Below are 21,742 nucleotides of genomic sequence, written 5' to 3'. Positions count from 1 at the left end.
TAGGCTGAGAAGTGGCAGATGGAATTTAATTCAGATAAATGGGAGATGCTGCATTTTGGGAAAGCAAATCTTAGCAGGACTTATACACTTAATGGTAAGGTCCTAGGGAGTGTTGCTGAACAAAGAGACCTTGGAGTGCAGGGTCATAGCTCCTTGAAAGTGGAGTTGCAGGTAGATAGAATACGAAAGAAGGCTTTCTTTTATTGGTCAGAGTATTGAGTACAGGAGTTGGGAGGTCATGTTGCAGTTGTACAGGACATTGGTTAGGCCACTGTTGAAATATTGTGTGCAATTCTGGTCTCCTTCCTATCGGAAAGATATTGTGAAACTTGAAAGGGCTCAGAAAAGATTTACAAGGAGGTTTCCAGGGATGGAGGATTTGAGCTATAGAGAGGCTGAACAGGCTGGAGTTGTTTTCGCTGGAGCATCGGAGGCTGAGGGGTGACCTTATAGAGGTTTACAAAATTATGAGGGGCATGGATAGGGTAAATAGGCAAAGTGGCTTCCCTGGGGTGGGGGAAGTCCAGAACTAGAGGGCATAGGTTTAGGGTGAGAAGACAAAGATGTAAAAAAAAAAAAAGAGACCCAAGGGGCAACATTTTCACACAAGAGGGTGGTATGTGTATGGAATGAGCTGCCAGAGGAAGTGGTGGAGGCTGGTACAATTGCAACATTCGAGGCGCATTTGGATGAGTATATGAATAGGAAGGGTTTGGAGGGATATGGGCTGGGTGCTGGCAGGTGGGACTAGATTGGGTTGGGATATCTGGTCAGCATGGATGGGTTGGACTGAAGGGTCTGTTTCCATGTTGTACATCTCTATGACTGTGTGTGGAGTTTGCATGCTCTCCCCATATCTTCATTGAAGCACCCAGAGCAAACCAGTTTCCTACCACAAGTCAAAGTGCAGGCTCGGTGGATTGGCCAATGATAAATGCTGCTTCACAGGTATAGGGTGGGGATTGGGGCTGGGTGGGCTACTCTTTGGAAGGTTGCTTGCCAAGGTCTTACTATTTATAATGAATTCCCTTGCCTTGCTTGTCCTGCTCAAGAGCATCACCTCATATTTATCTGGATTTAATTCCATTTTCCACTGATCAGCCCATCTGACCAGTAGATGGATTTGCTCCTGTAATCTAAGGCTACTCTCACTATTTACCACACCACCAATTTTCATACCATCAAAAACTTAAGTCTGCAAACTTGGTGAAAGCATCAGACCTGGCAGAAGATGTGAAGCAGCAATAGAATGTTTTCAATTCCTGGAACTAGAGTATTAGTCACTCCAAAGATGATGATAATAACTGCTAAGGTCTGGTGTCTGTTCCCACTTGCTATGCTGATTTCTCAAAACTAAATGGACTCCACTGATCCCCTGTGCTACACTTCTTAGGATCTTCTCTCCACCCTGCAGGCACTCTGCCTCTATTCCTAATGAAGGGCTTTTGCCCGAAACATTGATTTTCCTGCTCCTCAGATGCTGCCTGAACTGTTGAGCTTTTCCAGCACCACTAATTTAGAATCTGGTTTCCAGCATCTGCAGTCCTTATTTTTACCTAGTTTTCTTAGGATTGACAAGGTGCTGCCTCCAGATTTTGGCTTCGCTAATCATCTTGAGTCTTGACTTTTTCCTAGTGTCAAAAGTTATTTTAACCTCTATAAATCTCCTGGCAAAGACTCATCAACAATTACAACAACATGATCTAGAAATTCTGACTTCAAATCACTGTAGTCACATTTTCCAGCTCACCTGTAGCTAATTAGTGAAATTATAGAGCTACACAGAGTCATACATCAGAGACAGGCCCTTTGGCCCAAACTGGTCCATCCACGCTAACTCCATTCCCAGCACTTGGCCCATATCCTTTTTAGATTAGATTCCCTAAAGTGTGGAAACAGGCCCTTCGGCCCAACAAGTCCACACCGACCCTCAAAAGTAAGCCACCCAGACCCATTTCCCTCTGATTAATGTACCTAACACTACGGGACAATTTAGCATTGCCAATTCACCTGACTTACACATCTTTTGAACTGTGGGAGGAAACCCATGCAGACACTGGGAGAATGTCTATGTGGAGTTTGCACAATCGCCAGAGGCTGGAATCAAACCTGGGACCCTGGTGCTGTGAGGCAGCAGTGCTAGCCACTGAGCCACCGTGCCACCCTAAAGTGGCCGCCCAAGCAGGGACACGAACCCTGGACTCTCAGATTAAAAGTCTGATGCTCTAGCAACTGAGCTACCCGGGCTCACTCGAATGCCTTCCTGTGTATTTGTCCAAATACCTCTTAATGTTGTTATGTACCCACCTCAACGATTTCCATTGACACCTCATTCCAAATGTGTACCACCCTGTGTAAAAAAAGTTGCCCCTCAGGTTCCCTTTTATTCTTTCCCCTCTAACCTTAAACTGACGCCCTCTAGTTCTCAATTTCTCAACCCTAGGAAAAAGACTAGAGTGCATTCACTCTATTGATGCCTCACGATCTTATACACCTTCATAATGTTCCCCCCCCCTTTACACTGTAAAGAAAAAAAAAGGTCTAAGCTTGTCCCACCTTTCAGAGCATTGAGTCCAGACAACATCCTTGTAAATTTCTTCTGCACTCTTTCCTGTTTAATAGCCTTCTTATAGCAAAGTGACCAAACCAAACATAATACTCCAAGTGTGACCTCACCAACATCCTGTATAGCTGCAACATAACTTCCCAACTTCTACACTCAATGCCCTGACCGATGAAGGCCAGTGTGCTAAAAGCCTTCTTCACTGCCCTGTCTGGTGACGCCACTTTCAGAGAACTGTGCACCTGAACTCAGGGCTTTAAGTGTAGTGGAACAGCGGGATCTCTATCATTCACCATGAAATTCCTACCTTGAGTTGACATTCCAAAAAGCAAAACTTCATACTTATCGATATTAAACTCCATTTGCTATCTCTTGTTTCACTTCCCCAGCTGATCAAGGTCCTGCTGCAATTTCTGATGGATTCCACGGATTCTCCTCAATGAATCTTCTGTTAAATCTTATTCTTGCAAGAAATGTGTTTGCTCTGAAATTGAAATAATTATCAAATGTTTTCAATACTTTGTAAAACGTTCCATTACTTCTTTTATACTTTGGTGAGCAAATAGTTATCAACTATAATCCAAACTGGATATAGAAGGGAATGAGCTTTCGCAGCCTCTGAGTTGGTATCTAATTTGGAAGCTTTATGGCATCTCTAAAGATGTCCAGCTCCATGCTCACTTTGGCCCATCTCTGAAATTGTGTCATCCTGGCAATACTATCTCTGATAACAATTGATTTACCTTGCTTATGGTGCTGCTGTAGTGAGGGGTTTCCCATATTTCTGGGGTTAAAATAGAGATCCCCTTCTCCAAGTAATATAGAGGGCTCCCATGTTTTTGTTCTCTGTATGAATTCTGCCAATTGTGGCCTGAATAAATAATTGTCATTCTCTTAGGAGCTTTACTGAATGAATCTCATTTCTTCATGGTTTTACCTGGATGATTTCAAGCTGCAGATACACTGGATAAAGATTTTCTACCTTTCCAGAGCTTTAAGCAATGAGTTATGCTTCTCTTCTGCTTGAGCAGTATACCCCAGAGGTAAAAACAGTGACTACAGATGCTGGAAACCAGATTCTGGATTAGTGGTGCTAGAAAAGCACAGCAGTTCAGGCAGCATCCGAGGAGCAGGGAAAAAAAAAAAGACGTTTCGGGCAAAAGCCCTTCATCAGGAATACCGGCTGTATTCCTGATGAAGGGCTTTTGCCCGAAACATGGATTTTCCTGCTCCTCGGATGCTGCCTGAACTGCTGTGCTTTTCCAGCACCACTAATCCAGTATACCCCACTCAAGCTTATTGATGATTTTTTTAAAATTGATGAAATTCAGAGAGCAACACAGCTTGCTGAACAAATAATAAAGACAGGTTTAAGCCGGATGTCAGATGCTGAGGTGCTTCAGAAGACACACATTCAAACAGAAAATTTCATTTACCAAATCTTCCTGGGAAGAATTCTGAAGAACAGCGACAGAGATCATGCTAAGCAAAAAAAAAGTCCTCAAATGATATAACAAAAGTAAACATGTAGTTTCACCAAATTCACCAAGACTGAATGAGAGGGTCAGAGTTAAACAACAGGTTGAAGTAAAGAGTCTACGTTCTTCTGCATAGATTTACCAGCAGTTTGAGAATAAAAACGTACTAACAGATTGGAGGTGTGATCATATAACTGCATGCACACCACTATTGAAGATGGGGTGATTGGATATCAATGATTCGGGACATGATTGATATGAAATTGCTGGCCCCAGTGTTCCAGGATACTGCAAAAAAAAAAGTGCCTTTTCAAACAGTGCCTGCTGTCCTCCTCAAAAGGTCATTCATGAGACTAAAGGTTATCCAAATATTACAATGGAGAAATTCTTTGTTTCAGCAGATAATATGTCTTACACAATGGATAGATGAGCGATAATGTTCTCAAGTTTAATAATTAAAAATCAACAGTGATCAATTCAGGGTCCTACGAATGTATCTCATCTGAAGAGAACAAAGAAACAGAATCCCTACAGTGTGTAAGCATGCCACTTGGCCGATCAAGTCTGTATCAACCCTCCAAAGAGGATCCCCAGCAGACACACATCCCCATACTATCCTTTTAACCCTGCGTTTCGCATGACTAATTCACCTAGCCTGCAAATGCCTGGAGACTATGGACAATCCATCTAACCTGCAAGTCTTTGGTCTATGGGAGGAAACGGGAATGCCTGCAAGAAACTCACACCGACACGGTGAACATGCAAACCCTACATAGACAATTGCTAGAGGATGGAATCAAACACAGGCCCTTGGTGCTGTTAGGCAGCAGTGCTAATCACTGAGAAGCAATTGAAAGAATACAAAATCCTCCAGATTGGCTAATTTGAGAAGCCAATGAGGGAAGGAACAATGGTAAAAGTGATGATCATAAAATCACACAGCACACGTTACTCTGATTTGAAAAATAATTGCTACAGACACTAAAAAACAAACTAGGTGGTAGTTTTTACTTCTTTCAGACCAAAGATATTTTGTTCCCAAACCCCCCCCCCCCACCGACAAGAAAATTATCCTAACATATGGTGCAGAAGACAGCATTAACTGGGAGTTCAGAAAAATGAGCTGAATGCATTGGACCAGGCGACATCTCAGGAATGCTCGCTTGCCAACTGGCATTCCCAACTTTCCTGAATTTTATATCCACTGAAGTCAAGAGTTGAGTAAGTGATAAGAGTGGGGGAAGCCAGCAGAAAGGCTAATCACAGAGAAGGAATTAATGAGTTACATACTGCTCAGTCAAAAACAAGTGATATTAAAAATTATCAGCAAATGGTAAATGGGATGGCGAAAAGTCCAAATAAACCCATAAATAGTGGAAAATTAAGATTTGGATTTCCTGCTTCATTGCTTCTCAGTGGTTAACACTGCGGTCCCACAGCGCCAGGGACCCAGATTCCAACCTTGGGTGACTGTCTGTGTGGAGTTTGCAAGTTCTCCCTGTGTCTGTGTGGGTTTCCTCTGGGTGCTCGGATTTCTTCCCACATTCTAAAAATGTGCGGGTTAGGTGAATTGGCTATGCGAAATTGCTCATAGTGTTCAGGGATGTTTAGATGCATTAGTCAGGGACAAAATGGAAAGTGGTAGGGGAATGGGTTTGGATTGGACTTGTTGGGCTGAAGGGCCTATCTCCACACTATAGGAATTCTATGATACATGCTTGTTTTTTCTGCCTGATCCCTCCTTGATCTGCACCAAGTAGAAGAAACGGTGGATCATAATCTGCAATCATATGATTACAAATGCATTTTGCACTTAAACATTGGTACTTCCCACAAGCAGATTTTGTTGGGACTGGGGGTCTAACAGTGACATGTATTATTTATTTCTGCCATCAACTTTCATTACATGCAGTTTCCTGCAACATTTCCCAGTGCACTGATATTCAAATGTGACATTTCCTGCTTGGTGTCACAACCTTAACAGTAGGCTTCACATTGCAGGAAGGGTGGCATTGTGATATCTCTGGTGGTGTTAGTTGTTCCCCTGCAGGATTGCAAAAGTTTAACAATGTTGTACATGTTATCACTTCAACACTTTGAAAGGAGTTGCTGTGAAAATATTATTTTATTTTCCATGATATGGCCCAGTGTTCAGAATCTATTTCCCATCTCCCCTCTTCCTCCAATAAAACAGTTTTTAAAATCAACAGCATTTTCTTAAAAGGATAATTAAGCTGTCAATTATTATAGTTTAAGATTATGTTGCAAAATTATTCATGGTGGAGGGGGGGTGGGGGGTTGAGAAATGGGAGCTGTGGAAAATAAGAACTTCTCAGGCACCTGTAAAAAGAACCCCACTATGAGAAGAGATCCAGACAGAGGCTGCTTTATCTACACTGGCCTTTTTGTTTGCTAGCTAGGGGTTTTCAATCGAGCCCATGGGAAGCAATTGAACAAAGACTGACTGGTGGAACAAGCTGATATGGTAACCTCTATTATACTTCAGAATACGATGTGCTCTGTGGTAGCTGAATCTGCTGATGAAACCGATTGACTGTAAATATTTGCGGTTTGAGTGACCAGGGCTTGACCTCAGACATTCGATAGTGTAGAAACCCTCTGTTACAAGCTGTGAGATTGGGCCAAAAATTCCCATGTGAGTTTGTAAAGAGCAGGTTCTTGAACTCGCCCATGAATGCACTTTCAGTAAACATCTGTTTTCCGGTGGATGCATATAATGGGCTCCTTTCAAAACAGAATAGTGTCTGAAAAGGTTCTATTGATTTTTTTTTCCCCCCTCACTCCCTGGCAGTTGAATGTGTTTTCATTTTCATTTTCAGAAGCACAGAGATCTTCAAATGAGAAAGAAGTGTTTAGAATATCAGCCTTACAATTTTGTTTTTACAATTCAACTATAAAACGTTACAGATAGTTTCAGCAGAGATTTTAACTGTGACATCAGTTTACTCAGTCCAATAATTTATACTTTTTTGGCAGTTCCTCCTTAGTCTTTTTAAGCTTACTTATCAAGAAATGTTAAGTTTATACAACAATAATTTTTAAATATTAAATGTTTTTTGGCTTCATTGTGGCATTCCTAGATATTATCAATAGATGACCTCACTACAAACAAAATAACAATTTCCATCTGTGTGGAGAAGCTATCCCTGGAACTGACTTTAGGCATGTTCAGTTTTGAGTTTCCTTTATTTCTGCACTGTTTCTCTCCTTCTCCATTTCCATCCACAGGGAATAATTCCAAAACAAACACTTCATCTGTCCTGTAAAAGGCACCAGTAATCTCCAGGTAATCACTCAACATCCTATAAAAATAAGTCTTAACCAAATTGAAACCCAAAAGAAATGTGAAATGGACCATTTCTGTTTTTGTTGCTGACTTTGAAAGGTCAAGTCCACATTATGCTTTAAAAAGGGGACTTTTTTCCACTGGAGTGAACCGTACACCTTTTTAACCACTCAATCAACATTGAAGCCCCTTCAGAGTCGCAGTCCAATGGCCAAACGCAAGATATAAACAGACGACAGGATGGGTTAATGACAGTAGATTCAAAGGGGACATTCATGAACCAGCCAACACTTGAATTAACGTGAAAACACGTACTGGGGTTGTTGGAGGAGTATTACTGCCATAGGACATCAGTTGAACTAAATCTCAAGTCAAAGTTCAAATGATGCAAACAGAATTGGTTTAAGTTACCTGCCCTTGTACACTGCATCAAATAGAAATCTATGCAGAGTAAAATCAGACAGGGCGAGTGCTGACTCTACGAGGAGGGGAGAGGTTAAAATTAGAGTTTGAGTGCCTGCAAAATAAAAATAGCGAAAATGATTCAACGTTAACACTTCTCCTTTAAAGTCAGGGACTTATTCCCTAAACTGCCAGTGGTGGGATTGGAGTGTGTCGCTGAAATAGCACGCGAGGGCTCCAGTCCTAAACGGCGATTCTCCTGCTCCTCAGATGCTGCCTGACCTGCTGTGCTTTTCCAGCACCACTCTCAACTCTGATCTCCAGCATCTGCAGACCTCACTGTCTCCTGCCGGTGATGGATGGCGAAACAGAAAAATGGTGAAAGGTGTGAACATTTCCTGGGAAGAATTTACCCCCATCTCCCCACCAGAAGCACAAAAGGTGGCAAGCCCAACATCTTCCTGCTGACACCCAAATTGTCCCCTATAATGCCATGGACATGTAGGGCACATGCCAGCTGGCGCATAGATTTAGATTAGATTACATTACAGTGTGGAAACAGGCCCTTCGGCCCAAGTCCACACTGACCCGCCGAAGCACAACCCACCCACAGCCCTACATTCACCCCTTACCTAGCACTACGGACAATTTAGCATGGCCAATTCACCTGACCTGCACATCTTTGAACTGTGGGAGGAAACCAGAGGAAACCCACGCAGACACGGGGAGAAAGTGCAAACCCCACACAGTCAGTCGCCTGAGGCAGGAATTGAACCCGGGACTCTGGCGCTGTGACTTAGACTTATCTGGGCTTTTAACTGGAGACTCTAAATCTGTCTCCAACATCCTCGGGAGGGGGGGGGGGGTGGGGAAAGAGAAGGCAGAAAAAAAAAGGAGACCAGTTCACTATTTCATGACCTTGGGAGAAAGGGTAAGAATGAAAGGAGAGGGAAGAGTAAAATAATTCCATTGGAGAGCCTGGTGTACCACATCCACTTTACCCTTCATCTCCTGGTCTCCACAAACCGACTCACCAAGCACTCTTTCCCTCCCTGGAGTCCCTGATCCTCCTACAATCAAAAGCCCAGGACTTAACTGTAGGGAAACTCAGCCAGTAAATAGTTAGGAACATTTGGAAATAAATGCATGGACCCTACTAGCCCTTCATTTTGAAATGTACAAGATGAATTAGACCTGTATGTTTCTCTCATCAGTTTGATCTTCACTTGGTATACTTGTTAGACTGAATCTTAACATATTTGACCAAGTAGAGTCTCTCTCTCTCTCTCTTGACCAGGCACCTGCACAGCCCCAGGTAGGAGATGAATCCATACTGTCAGTAATCAGGGACTTCAGTGTCGAGGCAGACACAAAGCAACAGGGGGTTTGATGGAGCAATGGCCACCTCAGTGCAATGGCTGCAGGATTGCATCAACATGGTGAATTCTTCTGCTTCAGGAATGCTTCTGAAATCTCTTCAATGTATCCACATTTTTCCTATTGTGTTGCCCACTTATTTTACACAAAACTCCAGCTTAGGTTGAACAAGTGTCTTCTACAAGTTAGTCATCACCACCTACCACTAAGCCCCCCCGTCATAAAGCTGCTGACACCATATGCTTTATTCACTGCTCTTTACACCTGACCTGCCATCTTCCATGAGCACACCTGTACACAGGCAAGTAGTTAACACATCATTAGAGACAATGTTGCCTCTCAGCAACAGGGACCCTGGTTCAATTCTAACCTCAGGCGACTGTCAGAGTTTGCACATTCACCCTATGTTTATGTGGGTTTCCATTGGGTGCTCCAGTTTCCTCCCACAGGCCAAAGATGTGCAGTTTAGGTTGATTAGCCATTCTAAAATTGTCCCATTGTGTGCAGGGATATGTGGCCAGGTGGATTAGCCACAAGAAACGTGGGGTTATGGGGATACAGGGAGCCTGAGTCTGGTTGCGATGTTGCTCAGTGCAGATGCGTTAGATCAAATAGAATCCCTACAGTGCAGATAGAAGCTAAAATTCCACTGTCCTACTCACGCTTTACAATTCTTTCAAGTTTAGTGTGATGTTGTTTAGGCAAGGCAAGGTTGCTGTGAAAATCCAAGTTGGTTCAAAGTGAATGAGAGCAAAGAAATGGTGCCAGAAAGCACTGAGCTATGCACAGACCCCTTGGCTCTTTCCAATCAGGGTACTGTCAACATGGCCAGGCTTTTCACCTTGACCCTGCCTGCCCTATTCCAACTCTTGGAAGACCCTCAGCTGACTGGGCCATTTAGACAGAAACATTTACCAGGGCTGCACCTCCAAAACCCAGACTCAATTTGCTCCACTTCTGGGCAGGCTCCCTCCACTCGAGCTGCAGAACCAGGCTGTACACTAAGCTGCAGTGGGAGGGAAATAAAAGAATATCTGTTGAGGGCACTTTGTTGACACACGTAAAAAGCTCATACATCACTATCAGGTTAACAAGTGTTAATCCTTTTCATTGATCCTTGTCAAGTGGCATCTCATCACTGTCTAGTGAGAAGTTCACGTCACTGTTTATGAAAAGTATAAAATAATGGAATGAGATGATCTGGATGTCTTGCCCAATTCTAGCACACCTCCCTCCACAGCCTATAATGGTCTGACCATGGTCCATAAATTCAGTTTATTTCAGGTTAGCAACTAGCTACATTGATGTGATAGCCATGTTACAGAGACTTGGAGGACAATCAAAGATTAGGTTCACTCCTTTGAGATCCTAACTGGTTCTGCCCAGGACGCCATATGACAATTACAAGATAATGGGTAATCTTTAAGCCTACTCTCCATTCAATCCTAATGTTGGGATAAGCATTTGGTCAGGCAAGGTCAAAATATGTCAGGGTTTCAAGGAGGACTTAACTGTTATTTTGGTTAACTGTTATTGGTAAGTTTACCGTAGTAACATAACTTGTACCTGATGGTACAGTCATAAGCCTCTTCTTCGGTAGACTCCCAGTGAGTTCTCTCTATCACTATAAACCAAGTAGGTCTTTACACCCAGATGGTAACAGCAAAACACCCTAAACACAAACTGGTCATAATTGGCACCAGTGCATACAACAATCATGATAGTAGATGGTGTTAGTGTATGTACTACTCAGTGTTAATTCTTCCACTCCCCTATACAACAGCCACTGATCTCCCTATCCTCTGAAGTTGCAGTTGAAGCTGCTATAGGTGACAGCTTTCACAGATTCACCCCAGTGAAGGACAGGCCTGTTGTTTCTCATTGGGGTTGAGGGAACTGAATACCCTGGGCAGATTTGGCTTCCTGCTGAGAACACTTCACTCATGCTCCTCTTTCAACAACTTGTTCTGCCATGTGTTGCTTTTGCCCATTCTGCCTGACAGGGTGTTGACCAAGGGAATTGCAAACAACTGAACCCATGTCCTGTAGTTTCTGCAGAATCTTTGAAGTCAGGACAAAGTACTTCAGCATCAATCATCCCGAGACTTTTGCAATGTCAAACAACTCCAAAAGCTTTCAAGCACGTTGTCAGCAGACAGATAGAAACCAAAAATCAGCAAAAAATCTGAAAGTATTGATGATCAGGTTAAGTTGTGGTGGTGAGGAGTCCTTCTTGCTGTAGAAGGTGTTCCCCCAAACAAGATTTGTTGGGGACATTATTGGATTAAATCAGATTTACACACTGGCTGACACAAGTATTCCGTGTTGTGACACATTCCTCATGGCCAGACTGATGTCCTAACCAAAATGACATGCAATATGGCTAAAACCCAGATTTTGGTACACACACCATGGATTTTATTTCGGCAAAATGACACTTGCAGTGCTAGGTAAACGGGTGCTACGGAGACAAATTTCTTGACGTTTTTATAAAAATAAAACTGATCCCTAATCACCAGCTAGTTCAGAATTAGTAACCACAGACATCATTGCCCAGGGATTTATATAAGAGAACTCATATCACTCAATCCAGAACCAGTAACCCACAACACATGCATTGAAACCAGATGTGAAAAGTATGCATCAGAAATTAACAGCTCACCAGTCAGGAATGCTAATGCATAGTGGGAGATTTCAGCCAGTAAGTTTTACTGAAGCAAAATTAGTGTCAGTGCACATGCCTGAAAATTTTCCACACAGCACTGGAGATGGAAGAAAAGTGGCAATTTTACAGGTTTATTATAAAGAGGAGCAGATATTGGGAATTCAAATATGCACCCTTTCAAAAATCCATAAATTCATTTCGGAATTCACATTATCCTTGAGGCAAAGTTAATCTGGTATACACATGAGGCAATTCAGTTGTAAAATATACATCCACTTAAAGATACACATTCATGCACACATGCCTCCATACACAATTGAAACACATGCAAATATACTCAAATTCATACCAATAATACATGCTCCAGAGGTAATTATTTAGCTCCATGACGATCATTAATGCATTCCCTTTGATTGAGATTTTATGGTAAGCCATGATCTTCATGTGTTCTCACCCCAAAGAGTGGAATTCCAGAGGTGGAATGTAAATGGCTGTCCTGGATATCAATGAGGCATTTGACTGAGTGTGGCATCAAGGAGCCACTGCAAAACTAGCATCATTGGGAACCAGCAGAAAAACTGACCCCTGGAAGATAGCTGATTGTAGGTGGTCTGTTCTGGGACATCTCTCAGAGTTCCTCAGGATAGGGTCCTTAGCTCCTCCATGGATAACCTTGTTTCTACCAAAAGATCAGAAAATGTAGATACTTGCTAATAATTGCATAGTGTTCAGTGGCATTCTTGACAACTCAGATTGAAATAATCCATGTTCAAATGCAGCAAGAACTGGACAATATCCAGGCTTGGCCCAACAAGTGGTGTGTAACATTTGTACCACATAGAATTGTTACTTTACCAAAAAAAAGAGAGGTCATTAGGGTGACCATGCCTATACCGATTCAACTACCTAGTGCGAATCTCCTGCCTTTTCCCCCCAAACCCTTTCCTACTAAATCAATCCACCTTTTTCCGTGACATTACTAACTGTATCCCAAATAGGTGCTAGGCAATAATCATCTTCCTCTAGAGAGAATCTAACCACTACCCGTTGATATTTAATGGCATTATCACCTGAGTCCTGCACGGTCAGCCTGCTGGGGGGTGGGTTACTAGCCAGAATAATGCTGTGGCTAAAAGACCAGATCAGAGGCTAGCAATCCTGTAGAAAATAACTTCCTCCTCATTCCCCAGGCCCGTTCACTAACTGCATGGCATAAGTCAGGAATGTGATGGAACATGCCTTACTTGCTTGGATGGAGTGCAGCACCAACAACATCCAAAAAGCTTGACATCATCATGGACAAAGCAGCCCATTTGGTTGGCAACATATCCACAAGCATCCACTTCCTACAACACTGACACTAAGCAGCTGCAGTGTGTATCAGCTACAAGAACTACAGAAACATATCAGTGTTCCTTGGACAGTATCTTCCAAACTCTCAAGCACTTCCCACTCGAGGACAAAAAACAGCAAGTGTACTACCACCTGCAAGTTCCCTGCCAAGCCATTCACCATCCACGTGGACATCTCTCACTATTGCTGCCTTGTCACTGGGTTAAAATCTTGGAATTTCTTTTGTCCTGACATTAGGGTGTACCTACACCAAATGGACTGCACTGGTTAAAGAAGGTAGCTCATCTCCACCTTCTAACAGCAATGAGAGGTGGGTAATAAATGCTGACCCAGCCAGCAATGCCCCCATCCCACGAAAAAATAAAAACAATTAGTAGCTGTAATTTATAACTGTCCAAGCAGACATGATAAATTATGGGTTTGCTTTGGATGGGAAATTAGAAATGAATCTCACAAGTGTGCTACAGTAATCGTAGGAGTGTTTAAACTACATATAGTTTGCAATAATTCTGTGGTGGATGAATTCCTGAAGTGTATACAAGATTTAGTTTTAGATCAGTACATTGAAGAACCAATTATGGAATGGGTTATTCTAGGTTAGGCAATGGCTAATATTGAAGGAATGGAAGTAAGTACATGTTGCAACTGTTATGCATTCTTTCCATTGCAAAAATACAAGTAGCCTAAACTTGACTAACAAAGTTAAGGTGGTATCAGATCCAAACTGGAGCTGTATGACACTGTCAGTTTCAGGTTAGGTTATGAAGGCAAATGCTAGTCCCTTAAAACATCAGAGAGAAAAAAAAAATTGATAAAAAGGAGAAAAAGGAAGTGGCAGAGCAGCTAAACACTTACATTTGCTCTGTCTTGGCAGAAATAACCTTTCGAAATAAGGAAACAAAAAAGGTGTATTGGGAAGAAGGAACTGAAAGAAAACAATATCAGTGGAAAAAAGTGCTGCCAAAATTAAAAGGAGTGAAAGCTGTTAAAATCCCAGGAGCTAAAGGAGATAGCCATAGAAATAATGTAGATTCTGTCCTAGCAGATTGGTCGATGGCAAAAAGCAGGGAATGACAAACCTTTTATTGTCTAACATCAAGTAGGTAAAACACTGGCATCTACTATAATGAATGACATAACAAGACACTTTGAAATTATTAAATAATCAACATTGTCAAAGGGAAATAATTTCAAACTTTTAACTTTCATACATGCGATGTGGGTATTTATTGCCTAATGGCAGGAGTCAACCACATCACTGTAGGTCTGAAGTCACATGCAGGCCAGACCAGGTAAAGACATTAAACTCAATGTAGGTTTGCTCGCTGAACTAGAGGTTTGTTTTCAGACATTTCACCACCATTCTAGGTAACATCAGTGAGCCTCCAGTGAAGCACTGGTGACATGTCCGCTTTCTATTTATGTGCTTAGGTTGGAGATTTTATTCCCTGTGGTGACATTTCCTGTAATTTTTCTCAGGGGGTGGTAAATGGGATCCAAATCATGTGTTTATTGATAGAGTGCTGGTTGAAATGCCATTCTTCTAGGAAATGAAAGCATGATATTCCAACCGGAACTCTATCAACAAACACATTTTCTTGGGGTGGTAAATGGGATCTAAGTCAAAGAACCGGAAATGACGTCACTACCCCAAATGACATCACCAGCCCAAGGAAACCTAAAAACACAAATAGAAAGTGGGCCATGCCACCAGTGCTTCACTGGAGGCTCACTGATGTTACATAGTATGGTAGCAAAACATCTGAAAACAAACCTACCAGCTCAGCGAGCAAACCTACATCCAGAACCTCAACCTGAGCTATAAATCTTCTCAAAACCCACTAACATTGTTTAAAAGCCCATCTAATTCACTAATGTAGTTACACTATTATTAGACAAGCCTTTGTTTCCAAATTTTCATTGAATTCCAATTTCACCAACTGCTATGCTAAAATTTGAAGATATGATCCAAGAACATCAGCCTGGAATTCTGGATAACCAGCCCAGTGACATGCTGGGGTTTTATGGAGCACATGACTAAACACAGATTGGGGAATCCAGTGGATACAATGTATTTGGATTTTCAGGAAGTTTTGGATAAAGTCCAACATAAGAGTTTATATGCAAGATTAAAGAATATGGGATTGGGGGTGAAATGCTGGCATAACTGAATTGGTTAATCCTGAGAATCCCTTAGAACTGAGAATCCCTTAAAATGGCCACCCAAGTGGACAGGGTTGTTAAGAAAGCATATGGTGTATTGGCTTTCATTAACAGGGGGATTGAGTTTAAGAGCCATGAGATCTTGTTGCAGCTCTATAAAACTTTAGTTAGACCACACTTGGAATACTGAGTCCAGTTCTGGTCGCCCTATTATAGGAAAGATGTGGATGCTTTGGAGAGGGTTCAGAGGAGGTTTACCAGGATGCTGCCTAGACTGGAGGGCTTATCTTATGAAGAGAGCTCGGACTTTTTTCATTGGAGAAAAGGGGACCTAGTTGAAGTATACAAGGTAATGAGAGGCATAGATAGTCTCTGGCTAGCGACTATTTCCCAGGGCAGAAATGGCTAACACAAGGGGTCATAGTTTTAAGTTGGTTGGAGGAAAGTATAGAGGGGATGTCAGAGGTGGGCTCTTTACAGAGTTGAGAGAGCATAGAATGTGTTGCCAGCAGTTGTGGAGGCAGGGTCATTGGGGACATTTAATAGACTCCTGGACATACATATGGTCACAGAAATTTGAGGGTGCATACATGAGGATCAGTGGTCAGCACAACATCATGGGCTGAAGGGCCTGTTCTGTGCTGTACTGTTCTATGTTCTATTTTCTAAACAACAAAAACAGTTTAGGAATAAATTGATCTATTTCAGTGTGAAAGGCTAGTAGGCTACCACAGGAATTAGTGCTTGGGTCTCACTCTTTTACAATTTTTTTTAAATGATTGCAAAGAGGGAAGTGAAACACTATTTGGAAATATGCTAATAACAAAACTAGGCAGAGTCATGAGCATAGAGGTGGGTGTAGTAAGGTTTTACTTGACGTATAATTGCTTTAAACCTCCTAGGACAGCAGTTTGTTGCATGAGACTACAAGAGGGAGGAGCAGAAGCAAGCAATGATCAGCTGGACCTGTATTCAGGAAGGTTGTAGGAGCTCTTGCAGCACTGTCATAAGTGTTCGTAGAGTTTCAAGTCCCACTTCCTCCAGAAGTGTTTCATAACACCTATAAACAGGTTCGTTCGCTAATATCAAAAATAAACAGGGAATTACATTGAAGTATAATTGTGAAAGTTTAACTTGATGGTAAAATTTTTATTTTGTTCATTGGACAATTAAGCCATTATGTTCATCATAATTCATTCAGATTCTGGATTAGTGGTGCTGGAAGAGCACAGCAGTTCAGGCAGCATCCAAGTAGCTACTTGGATGCTGCCTGAACTGCTGTGCTCTTCCAGCACCACTAATCCAGAATCTGGTTTCCAGCATCTGCAGTCATTGTTTTTACCTCCATAATTCATTCACATCTCAGGGATGAAAAATGCTGCCTTTAGTGTTGGAATATAAACCAAAGTTACACTTACCTCAACTCAAAGCACTGAAAGAATATTTCAACAACACTATCCTACAGTATTTCCTAAATGTTGTTCCCATCTGTTACAAACAGCAAAATCCCCAAATGCAGAATCTCTCAAATAAATGTCAGTGCCTTTGCAAAACTGACAGTGTACATACCATGAAAACAAATGGGTCTCATTATGGCACTCTCATAAAGTGGTACTCAAAATACCTGGATCAAGGTTAAAGCAAAGGCTAAAAATATTTAAGTCTTTGAAAATTCATCTTCGTGCTGCTTTCAGCTCATTTTAAGCTCACAGGAGGACCTGCATAGTCTGTGAAAACACATCCTGACCACTGGGAGTCACAAATTTACTCAGGAATATCTTACATACACCCATCTCTAATCCAACGCTGCCCCTACCCAGTACAAATATCTATACTATCACAAAGCTCTATAAACAAAAGAAATACACTGTATTTTCTCCCCCGCAAACACTGTTACTTTATTTCTTGAAGGAAAAGTATGTAGAAAACTTCCAGAATTGCACTCCTGGGCTGTGGAGAATTACACAGGCAGCTCACACCATCTATTTGAACAAGTTACCAATTTAGTACTAATTAATGCCAATTTATGAATAATTTTGTGCAATGGTCCAACTAGATTGAGATAGCCCAAATCATTTCTCAAATGATTCTTACAGCTTACAAAGCAAGGAGAATTGCACCCCTCCAGTCTGGCCAGAGTTTGAACTCAGTCTCTCAATGTGAAAGGGCAATGAGATCCCCTAAGGCTCATTTCTAATAATACAATCATTTTGTTCCAGCTACTACAGTGTGCAGAATAAAACTTTTGAATGGTCAAATTGTGTATCACTTACCACCAATCTACTGCTTACCATTCCTCATGCATAGGTCTCAGAGTATGAATGTTGCCTCACTGCAAACGGTAACAATTAATTCTAGCCTTGGCTCAAGATGTTAAGGTTATGTCAAGAAAGGCCAATCAAACCAGTTCATTGTGTTTGTGTTTAATCCTCACACATTGCAATTATAATTAGAAAGTTAATTAGCTTAATCTGAATCACCTGTTATGCTATGGGAAAGTCAGGATTTAAGTTTGGAACACCTTAAATAATAAGCTGTAATTGAAATCTACCATCATATCTAAAAGCAATTCATAACAATCAGAGAGAGGGAATACAACTAATGCATTCCAAAAAAAAATTCCCAGATTTGCACATCAATAATTCTTTACCACCAACAAGTCAAAAGTAATTTGCTTGAACTATAATACTGTGATGGTATCAAATCAATAGGGCGAATAATCTTAGTGTCTTGTTTATGAATGCAACTATGTGAAAAAAACTAATAGATGATTCACTAAGAGATCTTTACTCAAAGCATATTGGCAACAACCATCCTCTTTTATAGTCTTACATCAAAATAAATGTCTGGGGGCATGTTTGGTACAGTGGTAGTGCTTCCAGAGGGGTTGGTTGGCTCAACTGGCTGACTGGCTGTTATTCAATGTAGAGGGAAAGATAAGAGTGGTGCTGGAAAAACACAGCAGGTCAGGCAGCATCCGAGGAGCAGAAAAATTGACATTTCAGGCAACGTCGATTTTCCTGCTCCTCGGAATCTGCCTGACCTGCTGTGCTTTTCCAGCACTACTCTAGTCTTGACTCTGATCTCCAGCATCTGCAGTCCTCACGGGAAAGCCTAGTGGTATTATCGATAGGCTATTAATCCAGAGACCCAGGTAATGTTCTGGGAACCTGGATTCAAATCCTGCCTTGGTGGCAGACACTGGAATTTGTATTCAATAATAAAAAACTATTAAGAATTGACTGATGACCATAAAATCATAGTTGCTGGTTGGAAAAACCCATCAGGTTCACTGATGTCCTTTCAGGAAATCCTTAATTGGTCTGGGCTACATGTGACTTTGGATCTACAGCAATGTGGCTGTCTTTCAATTGCCCTCTGAAATGGCCTAGCAAGCCATTCATTTGTACCAATTGCTACATAGTCTTAAGGAAATGAAACAGGACGGATCCTCTGACATTGATGTAGGCACTGGAAAAGACAACGGCAGAAACAGCCCTGTCGACCCTGCAAAGTCCTCCTCACTAACATCTGGGAGCTAGTGCCAAAGTTGGGAGAGCTGTCTCACAGACTAATCTAACAACAGCCTGACAGAGTCATACTCATGGAATCATACCTTACAAAGTCCCAGACACCACCATCCCTATCCCTAGATATGTCCTGTACTACCAGCAGAGGTGGTGGCACAGGCGTATAAAGTCAGGAGGGAGTTTCCCTGGGAGTCCTCAACATTATCTCCGGATCTCATGAAGTCTCATGGCTTCAGGTTGAACATGGGCAAGAAGACCTGCTGATTACAACATACCACTATCCTTCCCCACCCCTGTTAGCTGATGAATCAGTACTCCTCCATGTTGAGCAACACTTCAAAGAAGCACTAAGGATACCAAGGGCACAAATGTACTCTAGCTGGGAGGATTTCAATGGCCATCAGCAGTATTACTGATCAAGTTGGTTGGGTCCTAAAAGACATAGCTGCTAAACTGGGTCTGTGGAAGGTGGTGAGGGAACCAACAAGCGAGAGAAACATTATCCTTTCCAATCTGCCAGCTGCAGATGCATGACAGTATTGCTAAGAGTGACTACCATACAGTCTTCATGGAGACGAAGTCCCGCCTTCACACTGAGAATAACCTTCATCACGTTGTGTGGCACTATCACTGTACTAAATGAGAAAGATTTCAAACAGATCTTCAACTCAAAACTGGGCATCCATGAGGCGTTGTTGGCCATTAACAGCAGGAGAATTGTACTCCAACACAATCTATAACCTCATGGCCTGGCATAACCCTCACTCAATCATTACAGTCAATCCAAGGGATCAACCCTGGTTCAATAGAATATACAGGAAGCCATACCTAAAAATGAGGTTTCAACTTGGTGAAGCCAGCACACAGACCTACTTGCATGCCAAACAACATAAACAGCAAGTGATAGACAGAGCTAAGCAATCCCAACAGTTCAGATCTGAGCTCTGCAGACCTGCCATGTCCAGTTGTGAGTGGTTGTGGACGATTAAACAATTCACTGGAGAAGAAGGCTCCACAAATATCCCCATCTTTAATATGAAAGAGCTCAGCACATCAGTGCAAAAGATAAGGCTAAAGCTTTTACAACAATCTTAAGCCAGAAGTACCGAGTAGATGATCCATCTCGACTTCCTCCAGTGGTCCCCAGCATTAGAGATAGCAGTCTTCAGACAATTTGATTCACTCCACATGATCAAGAAACAATTGTAGATGTTGGATACAGCAAAAGCTATGAGCCCTGACAACACTCCAGCAATAGTACTGAAGACTTGTGCTCCAGAACTTCCACTCCCCTCGTAAAGGTGTTTCAGTATAGTTACAACACTGGTATCTACCCAACATTGGGAAAATTGCCCAGGTATGTCCAGTACATAAAAAGCAGGACAAATCCTAACCAGCTAATTAACGCCCCGTCAGTCTACTCTCGATCATCAGTAAAGTGATGGAAGGTGTCATCAGTAGTGCTATCAAGCAGCATCTGCTCAGCAATAACCTGCTGAGTGATGCCCAGTTTGGGTTCTGCCTGGGCCACTCAGCTCCTGACCTCATTACAGCCTTGGTTCAAACATTGACAAAACAGCTGAATTCCAGAGGTGATGTAAAGTGACAGCCCTTAACATCAAGGCTGCATACAACTGAATGTAGTATCAAGGAGCCCTAGCAAAACTGGCATCAATGGGAATCCGGGGGCAAACTCTCTGCTGATTAGGGTCATACCTGACACAGAGGAAAACGGTCATGGTTGTTGGAGGTCAGTAATCCCAGCTCCAGGACACTTCTGCAGGAGTTCCTCAGGGTCATGTCCTAGGCTCTACCATCTTCAGCTGCTTCATCAATGACCTTCCCTCCATTATAAGGTCAGAAATTGGGATGTTCCCTGATGATTGCACAATGTTCAGTATCACAACTCCTCAGACACCGGAGCAGTCCGTGTCCAAATCCAACAAGATCTGAATAGTATCCATAACTGGGCTGACAAGTGGCAAGTAATATGCCACACAAATCACAGACTGTGACAATCACCAATAAGAGACAATCTAACCACCATCCGTTGACATTCAATGGTGTTACCAACACTGAACCCTCCACTGTCAACATCGTGGGGGTTATCATTGACCAGAAACTCAACTGACTCACCACATTAGCACAGTGGTTACAACAGCAGGTCAGTAGCTATGAATACTGTGGCGAGTAACACATCTTCTGAATCCCCAAAGCCTATCCATTATCTCCAAGGTACAAGTTGGAAGTCTGATAGAATACTCCCCACTTGCCTGGATGAGTGCAGCTCCGACAACACTAAAGAAGTTTGATATCATTCAGGATAAAGCAGCCTGCTTGATTGGCACCACATCCATATGCATCCACTCCCTCGACCACCAACACTCAGTAGCAGCAGGGTGTACTATGTAGACGATGCACTGCAGAAATTTACCAAGAATGCTCAGTCAGCACCTTCTAAACCCATGACCATTTCCATCTCGAAGAACAAGAGCAGCAGATACATGGGAGCACCATCACCTTCAAGTTCCCCTCCAAACCACTCACCATCCTGACTTGGAAATACAGCACTGTTCCTTCACTGTTGCTGGGTCAAGCTTCCTGGAATTCCCTCCCAAATTACATCATGGGTCTACCCACAGTAGGTGGACTGCAGCAGTTCAAGAAGGCAGTTCACCACCACCTTCTCAAGGGTAACTAGGGATGGGCAATGAATGCTGGCCAGGTAGCAATACCCACAATCCACAAAATGATTTTTTTTATAAGTGTGGTGCAAACAGCATGGGTTCAATTCCAACGCCAACTGAAGTTACGATGAAGGACTCTCCTTCTCAACCTCTCCCCTTGCCTGAGGCATGGTAACTCTTAGGTTGAACTCACCACCAGTTTTGTGTGCATATGTGT

General features: G+C 42.3%; 1 non-coding gene across 1 annotated transcript; it reads right to left on the bottom strand.

The window, feature by feature from the left end:
• Positions 1 to 2,174: 2,174 nt before the first annotated feature.
• trnak-uuu (transfer RNA lysine (anticodon UUU)) lies at positions 2,175 to 2,247 on the bottom strand. The gene has a single exon. It is a non-coding gene; the product is annotated as a tRNA-Lys (tRNA).
• Positions 2,248 to 21,742: the final 19,495 nt, after the last annotated feature.

The sequence above is a fragment of the Chiloscyllium punctatum genome, chromosome 1 (genome assembly GCF_047496795.1).
Source record: "Chiloscyllium punctatum isolate Juve2018m chromosome 1, sChiPun1.3, whole genome shotgun sequence".
NCBI lineage: Eukaryota > Metazoa > Chordata > Chondrichthyes > Orectolobiformes > Hemiscylliidae > Chiloscyllium > Chiloscyllium punctatum.
The sequence above is the reverse complement of the archived record's forward strand: the minus strand, read 5'-3'. Positions and strand labels throughout refer to the sequence as shown.